The sequence below is a fragment of the Notamacropus eugenii genome, chromosome 4 (genome assembly GCF_028372415.1).
Source record: "Notamacropus eugenii isolate mMacEug1 chromosome 4, mMacEug1.pri_v2, whole genome shotgun sequence".
Classification (NCBI taxonomy): domain Eukaryota; kingdom Metazoa; phylum Chordata; class Mammalia; order Diprotodontia; family Macropodidae; genus Notamacropus; species Notamacropus eugenii.
The window spans coordinates 142,512,331-142,522,473 of record NC_092875.1 but is presented as its reverse complement, the minus strand read 5'-3'; the positions used below and the strand labels follow the sequence as shown (position 1 = coordinate 142,522,473).

The following is a 10,143-nucleotide window of genomic DNA, read 5'->3' as shown; positions in this document are numbered from 1 at the left end:
TCATTATTTGTATGTATGTTGTATCATCTCATTTCCATATAAGCTTTTTAAAGGCAGAGATCATTGAATACTTTGTATCCCCAGCCTCTAGCACAGTGTCTCTATCATAGAAGGCATGTAATAAGTGTATTAAGTTCAACTGGCCTTCGAGATCTTTGAATTATTGAAAGACATCCTAGAGTTACTTTGAGAATGAGGACCAAACTAGCTTCAAAGGCACCAGATGTAGGTTCCCATAAACTCCTAGACTTCACATTATGTAATTTGCATTTTGTGACTGTTCAGCTCTAAATTCAGTCCAAGGCAGTGATTCGGCTGCATACACATCCTTATGTTATTGGAGGCATACATGGGTTGTTACCTTTGGAATTCCCTCTGCTCTTTCACATTCCAGAAAGACTAATTAGCAACACTCCTTGAATAGTAATAGACTGCTCTGAAAGATCAGGAGTTTTTGGGGGCATAGTGGTTTTGGGGCCACTCTAATTTGTACCTCTTTGACTTACATGGCTTTCAATGAAGAACAGACATAACTTTTGAGTTCACCTATCGCTTCTGCAGAACTTGCCGAAAAAGTTTGCTGTATGGCTTATGTACGATTTTATTTACTTAGTGACCTATCTATAGGCATACATATGGATGTGTTTTTATGTGTGCGTCTGTATATCCCCTGAGGGTTTCTGAAGCCAGGAACATTTTTTTGTGCCCAAACAGACAAAACACAGAGAAATAACTCCAATGGCCTCCGTGTAAATGAATGATGTATTTTTTATTCTTATAGCTGGCAAGGCCCATAGTAATTGGTGAATTAGGTTTCAAAAACATATACTCATGGAAATTCTCAGTACAGTACCCCAGTGTATCTGTGGCCTCCAGGTGTGATCTTGGAGAAATCACTTAACCTCTTTCAGACTCAGTTTCTTCATCTGTAAAAAGGCAATAATAGTAGCATTTAACTTTACAGGATAGGTTGTAAGGCTTAAAAAAGATAAAATATGTAATGTTCTTTGAAAATCATATAGCCCTGTATAAATGCTAATGGTCAGTGATGGTGTTGGTGATGATGATGATGGTTTCACTGATGTAGGTATTCTCTCCAATATTCCATGCCTAGACATAGCACATGATTTTCATTCATGCCCTCCTAGAATTTCACTGTAGGGGGCCATCTGATGTAACCTTCCTTTCATTCTCTTCTTATATTCTCAACAAGCAGTGAAACAGTACAACTCCAAATGATACGACCTTAAAATAAATCAGATTCATGTGATATTTACCTTTAACCCCCAAGGGTGTTGCTGTCTTCTAACTTGAAGATAGTAGTAGAAAAGATTGGGCTCTAAGAGAATTCCATGCCTCTCTCCACCCACAGTGGTGGGCAAAAATGCATAAACAAGTTCTTGATCATTCTCAGTGAGTCAGTCATCTTCTATACCTCCCCCTGGCTCTTCCTGGATAGACTTATCAAGGCATCAGTCTAGGGGATATAATTTGTGTGTACATATTAAACCAACCAGGTTATTGCCAAGACCACACCTTTTATACTCTTGCCTCACCTCTTTCTTCCCAAAGCTTTCCTTTAATACAGGGCAAGATCTGGACTATCTAACTCACTCTCCACTCTCCATCTACAGCTACTGTTTGTTGTTGTTCAGTCACATCTGACTCTTTGTGACCTCATTTGAGCCTTTCTTGGCAAAGATACTGGAGAGATTTGCCATTTCTTTCTCCAGCTAATTTTACAGATGAAGAAATTGAGACAAACAGAGGTTAAGTGATTTATCCAGGATCACACAATAAGTAAGTATCCGAGGCCAAATTTTAACTCAGGTCTTCCTGATTTACATCTTTATCTACTGTGCCACCTAGCTGTCCCATCTATATTTCTTCTTAGTCTTGACCCTCCACAAGATGCCCCACCCAGGGTATCACTAGAAATCTCCCTTTTACTCTCTTCAAATCAGCCTTGGATACTTAACAACTTCCCACCTCCCTCAGTCTCCTCTCTCCTATGATTTTAGGGCTGGAAGGGGGAGCACTAAACTCCTCCCAAAGCTTTCCTTTTGTAGGGGGCAAGACCTGGACTTTCCAACTCATCACTTTCCTCTGGAGTTCTGCTTGGTTTGATCTGTATCTTCCCCCTCCTCATGCTTTTCTGCTTTCTTTCATGTGTTTTCTTCCCCCTTTAGGTTGTAAGCTCCTTGAGGGCAGGGACTGTCTTTGGTTTCTTATTTGTATCCTCAGTGCTTAGTCCTATGCCTGGCACATAATAGGTGCTTAATAAATTTTTATTCAATTGAATTGATTCATAGTCACATGTTTTCTCATGTGGTTACCCCCTAGAAGAACAGAATATGGTTAACTTTATACTGTATTTTTTCTTGGCATAAGAAGAAAAGCAAGAAATAGTATTTAACAAGCCATCTCCCCTATAGCCCAGTGCCTACAACTTCTAGACCCAAAGAGCACCGACACAGAGCATAGGCTCCTCTGAACCCAAGCATGCCAGAAAAAGTACAGTTTTATTCACTTAACTATTCTCAGCTTCTTCCTGAAAGAAGGCAAAGGAATGTGTCAATCAATAAAACAACAAGTTATTTATCAACTGCCTACTGTGTGCCAGGCATTATGCTAGACAACATAACATAGTTTCTACCTTATGTTTAACTCATGCCATCCAATAGGACCAGTCATTATATGAAGATTCAGAAACTATATCCAAGATTCAGCACCTCCTTCTCTAAGCATGGAACATGGAATCAGGACTAAATCAGGCAGAAACTTTAATGGATGCTATTCTGTTCAGTGTCCTGTCATTGGCAGAGATCACTAACCACTTCTTGTCATGGCTAATTTCAATGTCCTGTCATTGGCAGAGATCTCTAACTTTCTTGTCATGGCTAATTCAATACTGCTGGAGCATGAATGAAGGCAATAGCATAGCAATTTAGGACAGAAACATTCTCTAACCTGTTGGCCATGTTGCCTCCTCAGTTAATCCACCCCTCTGTCCTTGAGATCTTCAATTGAAGCTTCCATTGACTGAGACGATATATCACATGTATGTCATTGTCTTCCAAGCAGTCTTCCAGTCAAAAGTAGTCTAACTTTGTGACTCCTTTCTTCCCTCCTAAGTCTGTACAGAAAGTGGTAGGAAGGCATTATGTTCTCATTCAGCTAATTCAGTAATTTTGAATGAAATAATTGGCACATCCAATTAAGCAGTAAACTCAATAACACACAATAACACACAAACATTGGTATTTGCTTAATTTAATATTAGAGGAAGTGAGGGTCAATTATTTAATAATAGCTCAATTGCTCATATACATATATTTTATATATATATATAATATATGTATGTATATCTCCAATCCAAATAAAGTGAGCTAAAAAATTAGGGACATTTCCTTCTCAATTAATATAACTTAAAAACAATGAAGTGCAAAGGATCACAATAAAAAGAAATATATTTCAGGGGCATGAACCATGGAAATTAAAATACACTCCTTTTCTGCCTATCAATTGAGGAATGGATAAGCAAGCTTTGGTACGTGATTATAATGGAGTATTACTGTGCTATAAGAAATGACAAGCAAGATGATTTTAGAAAAATTTGGAAAGACTTACATGAACTGATGCAAAGTGAAGTGAGCAGAACCAGGAGAACACTGTACACAATAACCACAATATTGTAACATGAAGAACTCTGAATGACTTAGTTATTCTCAGCAATACAATGATCCAAGATAATCCCAAAGAATTAACAACGAAGCATAATATCTGCCTCCAGAATAAAACTGATGTTGTTTGAATACAGACTGAATCATATTATTTTTTAACTTTCATTCTTTTTCTTTTATTTGAGTCATTGCATATATATATATGTAAATATATATATATGTATATATATATATATATATATATATATATATATATATATATATATATATATAAAACCTATATTTGATTACTTACCATCTCAGGGTGAGGGGAGGGGAAAGAGGGAGAAAGAAATAGAATTTAGAACTCAAAATTGTAAAAAAATGTTAAAAATTGTTTTAACAGGCAATTAGGGGAAAATAAAATATTAAAAATATTAAGATATTGAACACAATCAAATACATGAAATAAAGTGGAAAAAATATCTTCTCTAATTCAGTCCTCATTTTTAGTAAATAGGAAGTTTTCAAAACTGGGAGTGCCTCTTACGTAGAAGACCACAGCAGAAGTAGCACGGGTGTTACAAGTCAACAGTGAGCTGTGCATAATTGCAGAGTGGCTTGTGAGAGGTCTGGTTCTAATTAGTAGTTCTCCATGATGAATACTAAACACAGACAGGCACACAAGATTAAATAAAATAGAAGGGCCCTTTTACTCAATGGAAACCTTTTAAAAATGGTTCAGAATAGCTTGTTGCATACCTAACAATTTTCTCCTAGTGTTTATTACAGGATGTTGCCAAAGTTTGCCTATTTGGTCTCCTGCCAACTGTTTTGCAATTTTCCTCTGATCTGAAAAAAAAATGTCTTGCCCAACTTTTTTTTTTTGAGTCATCAACTTTTCCAGACACCACACAGGTTGGTTAATTAAAATAAAGTTAATTAGTATTTTGCCCTTCACAAAGATCAAGTCATTCCATATGGAAGTATTTGTAGTTTGCTGCTTGCTGAGGGAAAGATGCTGTTATGAAGGCAAAGGAAGCCAGGTGTATGACAAGAAACAATATTTCTTCTTTGGGGGAACATGAATTGACTTCCCTTCTAAAAGAAGAAAAAAAATGAGATTTTTATATGTAAATAACCTCACTGCAGGCTAGGAAATATAACATTCTGAGTTAGCATTTTTTGTATACACATAGGAAAAATCAGGTATGGCTGATCAATCAGCAGGTCATTTGCATTCTCAGAAATCTAAGCATGGTATTTCACTTGATTATGTATTGCATTCTTTCTTTCACTTTAAAGAATCAAATTGTGGGGTTGGGTTACTTTGTTTTAATGTCAAAAGCAAACATTTCAATGGGAAGGTGTAGTACCCCCTAGGGGATACATGATGAAGGGTCTCTACCCTACACACTCCCCGCTTCCTCACTTCAGAAAAGGCACAGATACCATCTGACTGCTTCTTATTGGTCTTAAAGACTCTTAATTGGTGGCTGAGGCAGGACTCTGTGCATATTTCAAGGTGTCAGTCACTACCTCCTCAGGCTTTTTCCTCTTCTGGTTCCTTCCTGTATGAACTCCTGAGTCTATGTATGTATGTTTGTATGTGTGCATGAGTGCATGTGTGTGTGCGCGTGTGTGAGTGCATGTGTGTGTGTGTGAGAGAGAGAAAGAGAGAGAGACAGAGAGATACAGAGAGAGACAGAGTGGAGATGGGAGTGAGACAATATAGAATATGATAAGAGCAAAAGAAAAATCCTGATGATATTCTCCAATAAAATTTGAAAAAGGAGAACTCCCTTTTGTCTGGGGGATCAGAGAGGGCTTCTTGGAGAAATTGGCACATGCATTGAACCTTGAAGGAAGAGAAGGATGAAAAGGGAACATGCCCCAGACAGGTGGAAGATAGGCTCCAAGAATTCAGGGAAGAAAAGGTACAGATCAATATCAGGGAATACCTAGTAGCCCAGTTAAGCTAGAACATAAATTTCAGTCTGCAAAAAGAGATTGGCTTCTGATTTTAAAGGGCTTGGAAAGCCAGGACAAAAGGGTTTCCATTATATTCTCTTGGCAGTTGGGAGCCAAAGAAAGTTTCTGAGAAGGGAGTGATTTCTCTGGTAAAGAGGAACATTATGTGGAGGATAGATTGGAGGCAAGTAAACTAGTTATGAAGCCAATATAATAGTCCTGACAAAAAGTAATAATGACATTTGCTATTGAGTTGGAGGTGTGAGTGGAAGGAAGGGTACATCTGTAAAAGATCATGGAGATGTAGATTTAATAGTCCTTGGCAACTTATTCATTGAGAGAAATGGAAGAGTCCAAGAGGAAGGCAATTTCCAGATGCTAGGACCAGAAGAATGATTTAGAAACAACTGAAATAAAAGAATTTGGAGAAGAGGATGGGGAAGGGGAGGAAGAATGTTTTTCTCTTCCCTTTGGCGTAACATATCACTCTGAACTTCTCTTATTTCCCTTATCAAATTCTAGTCAACATCACAGCCATTCATAGATTTAAAATACCACAAGGGCAGCAACCATGTCTTGATTATCTTTGGAGCTTCCTAACCCCAAAATAGTCATTTGTACATACACAACTGGCACTTAAATGGATCTAAGTAACCATTATCTGTTGGGTTTTGGATACTCTCCTTCTTTCTTCAATGAGTTCAATGCCTGGCTCACAGTCTTTCTATTCAACCCCAAATCCTGCTTTGTCTCTCTGTCTCTGTCTCTGTCTCTCTCTCTCTCTGTCTCTCTGATCTAATTTCCCAGTTCCTCAATCTCTTTGATTCTATTCCACTTCAGCTACGCAGAGAAATAGATATTCTTTGCCATTACCCACAAGTGTTCTATGATCACAAACTCTAAAATTCCTTTATCTGATCATCTCTTTTCATTTTATCTTTACCCCTATCTTACAGTTCTTAATACTGTTCTTAATTATCGCCATGACCTCCAATCTCTCCACCCTTCAGTTCTTCCCAGGTCATGACACCTGCACTGCCCACATTTTCCTTTCTTCTTTATCTTGACCCTTCGGTGAACTAGTTTAACTCAACACTATCCTTTATACTTAAGTCTCTTGCCCCTTTACCCTACCACCAATCATGCCCATTGTACCCACCAACCACCTCCTTACTCCTATTCATTTGTTGCTGAATGCAACTGAAGAAAGTCATGAACCTGTGATGATTAGGAGCACCATGAATTTATGTTATAAAACCTCAACTGAGCTCTCCCTGCATCAAGCAAATCCTTTTTCACTGTCATATTCAATTCACTATCCCACTCACTAAAGTGACTATTCTGTCTCTCCTCAAAAGTCTGTTTTGCTACTGACCATGGTCTTCCCCCAATACACCCTGCCCTCTGATGAGATATTTCTTCCTTTTTTTCATATAACAAATTTGTTTTATTTTCAATTCATGGAGCAAAACAAGCATTTCCTTAACACAGTACAATAAAAAAAGATGATTGTATATGAAACTGCAAATTTACCACGTACAACTTGACATCCCCTCCAAATACACAACAAGATATTTCACATTTTCTTTTATTTTTTCATTCTTTTGACTTTTATTGTTTCTTGAAGTATCATGGAATCATCAGCTTCCATTTGTCCAATTCTAATTTTTTAAAAAAAAAATTTCTTCAGTGAGCTTTTGTAACTCTTTTGCCATCTGGCCAATTCTGCTTTTTAAGATCTTTTCTTTAGTGAACTTTGGTGTCTTTTTTATCATTAGGCCAATTCTGTTTTTAAGGTGTTATTCCCTTCAGTACTTTTTGGTACTGTTTGTTCTCTTTTTATAATTTTCTTGTATCACTTTCATTTTTTCTTCACCACTTTTATCTTTTAACCTCTTCCAGGAATTTGTGAACCCTAATTAGCATTTTTCTTTGAAATTTTGCTTGTAGATATGTTTGCTTTGCTGTCTTCTTCTAAGTTGATGTTTGTTCTTCAAAGGTACTGTAGTACCTTTTCATGGTGAAGCTTTTTTGTTGGTATTGTTTGCTCATTTTCCCAGCTTGTTTCTTCAATTTGAACTTCTTGTTAAAATTGGGCTCTGACCATTTTGGAGTAGGGAGGTAACATACTGTCCCACATGTCAGTCTTTTTTATGAAGCTGTTCTCAGAAGTGGTTCTGGGGGTCTGCAAATTTTTGATGCTTCCAAGGTCTTGTTATGCTAGGAGAGGTGCAGTCACTGCTCTCCTGGTCTCTACTCTGGTCTTTACCCAGGAAAAGCCCCTGCTCTCCTGTGACTGATCATAAGTGCTTCTCTCTTCCTGGAACTGTGACCTAGAAATACTTATGGGCAATAGAGCTACCAATATTGGTACCAAGCTACATCCCATGCTAGCCAAAGGCCCCCTGTAATCTATTTCTGACTACTTGTCCAACCTCCTTACCATCTCTGGCCTGAGAGTTCTTGAACCTGCTGCTGCTCCTATCTCCTCCAAAGTACACTGTGGGTGTTCCTGCCATACTCCAGGCTTGTACCGACCCTGGTGTTCCAGATCTCTACTGCAGGCCTCCTAAATTGTCTTAGATTAGAAAAACGTTTCCCTCTAACCTATCAGCTGTGTTGTTCCAAAATTTGATTTGAGGTATAATTTTAATATTGTTTGGAGGGGATGTTGGGAGAATTCAGCTTGATCCTGTCCTATACTCCACAATTTTGGCTCCTCTTGTTTCTTTTTTTCCTTATCTTCAGAAGTCACATCACTCAGATATCTCCTATCATCTCCTCCCTCATCCTGCTTCAGGAAGAGGTGGCCTTTTATCCTTGATGAGACACGCCCTTCTGCCTGTGCCATGGCTCCCATCCCCTTTTGCTTGTCCAGAAGACTATCTCTATACCATCCTGACTTTCTTAAATATTCAGTCTTTCCCTACAGGATTTTTCCTTGTTATATACAAACACGTCTCCATCCTGTGGCATCTTCTCTTTTCTCTCTATACTTTCTTCTTTGTTGTTCTCATCACCTCCTAAGGTTCAACTATTTTCTCCATGCAAGTTATTCCCTGCTCTACACATCTAGTCCCAATTTCTCTCTTAAACTCTGATCCTACATGACCAAACTCTTTGTTATCTCAAATTAGATGGCCCATAAGTATCTCACATTCAACATACCTAAGATGAAACTTATTATCTTAACTCCCAAACCCTCCCTTCTTTTCAACTTCACTATTACTGATGAGGACTGAATATTTTATTCTCTGTACCACTTAGCTGTCTCTATGTGCCTGGCATATAATAAGAATTTAATATATGCTTGTTGTCTGACTGTAAGAACAGCGCAGCCTCATTTAGGTTATACTGTTAGATCTCTAGATGCACTGATCTTTTGTTGTCTAGTCTATTGATATAAGGACAGACTTCTCAAACCCCTCCTTCTAGGTAGAACATATAACACTTTGGAATTACGTGTAGGCTATAAAGATACCAACTAATTTACAGAAGAAAAAACCTTTCCCTATTCAAGGGAAGGACCACTGATATCTCTCTGGAATGGCTATTTATTTTGTACATGTAGATCTTCCCTGAACCTGATCAGTATCTCCCCGCAAAGAACTAGCCTTAAAACATGCCTTTACTCTCAGTTTTTTAAGTGCTGACCCAAAATGATTTCACTTCATTACATATCTTTATGTAGAATCTACCCAAGTAATTCTTTACTGATCTTTATCGTCTTTCTTTCTTGAAAGTTCTGAAGAACAAACCTTCAGAGGAGGGAGTAAGAAGCTTCCTAATTTACTGGGGGGGAGGGGTAGAGAACAAAGCAACTATGTCTGTATCATGCTAGACAGGCATTTGAAAAGCAAACAATTCAGTCAGCTAACTGCTGTTTTTTTCAGGACACCAAACAACTGTTTCTCCTTCTCAATCTCTCTCCTTTTCCCACATGTCAATGACTGGAAAATGGTAAGACCTAAGTTTTTAAGGGAAGGGAAACAAGTAAGGGAATAAGCATTTACATAGCAATATATGTCGCTGTGTTAAGTGGTCTACAATATGATTTCATTTGATCCTGACAACAATCTAGCAAGGGAGGTGGTATTATTATCCTTGTTTTATAGTTGAGAAAACTGAGGCTGACAGAGGTTAAGTGACTTGCCTAGGGTCATACAAGCCAGATTGTGAGGCCAGATTTGAGCTCAAATTTTCCTAATTCTAGGCCCAGTACTCTAGATACTGTACCATGTAGATGCCTCAGTTTTCAGTGTTCCCTTACACATGGTTGGGAGAAGGACTGGATGGGGACTGGGACTATGATTTCATTAGTATAAAGAATTCCCACATGAGAAAACTTCCCCTACCAATGTAAATTGGAGCCTCCTCTAGAACTCTGTTTATTACTGTGATATCAAGTGACTTAGGATTATTGATTTACAACTATAAGGTAACTTATACTCCAATATCTTCATTATATAGATGAGAAAATTGAGGCATGGAATAGAAGGGACTTGCCCAG

The 10,143-nt window shown here is 37.9% G+C and overlaps 1 long non-coding RNA gene across 1 annotated transcript; it reads right to left on the bottom strand.

Moving 5' to 3' along the window:
• Nucleotides 1–748: 748 nt before the first annotated feature.
• On the bottom strand, nucleotides 749–1,824 carry LOC140498264 (uncharacterized). The gene is made up of 2 exons (XR_011965040.1): nucleotides 1,278–1,824; nucleotides 749–926 (listed from the first exon to the last, which is right to left on the bottom strand). It is a non-coding gene; the product is annotated as an uncharacterized lncRNA (long non-coding RNA).
• Between the last annotated feature and the right edge of the window lie 8,319 nt (nucleotides 1,825–10,143).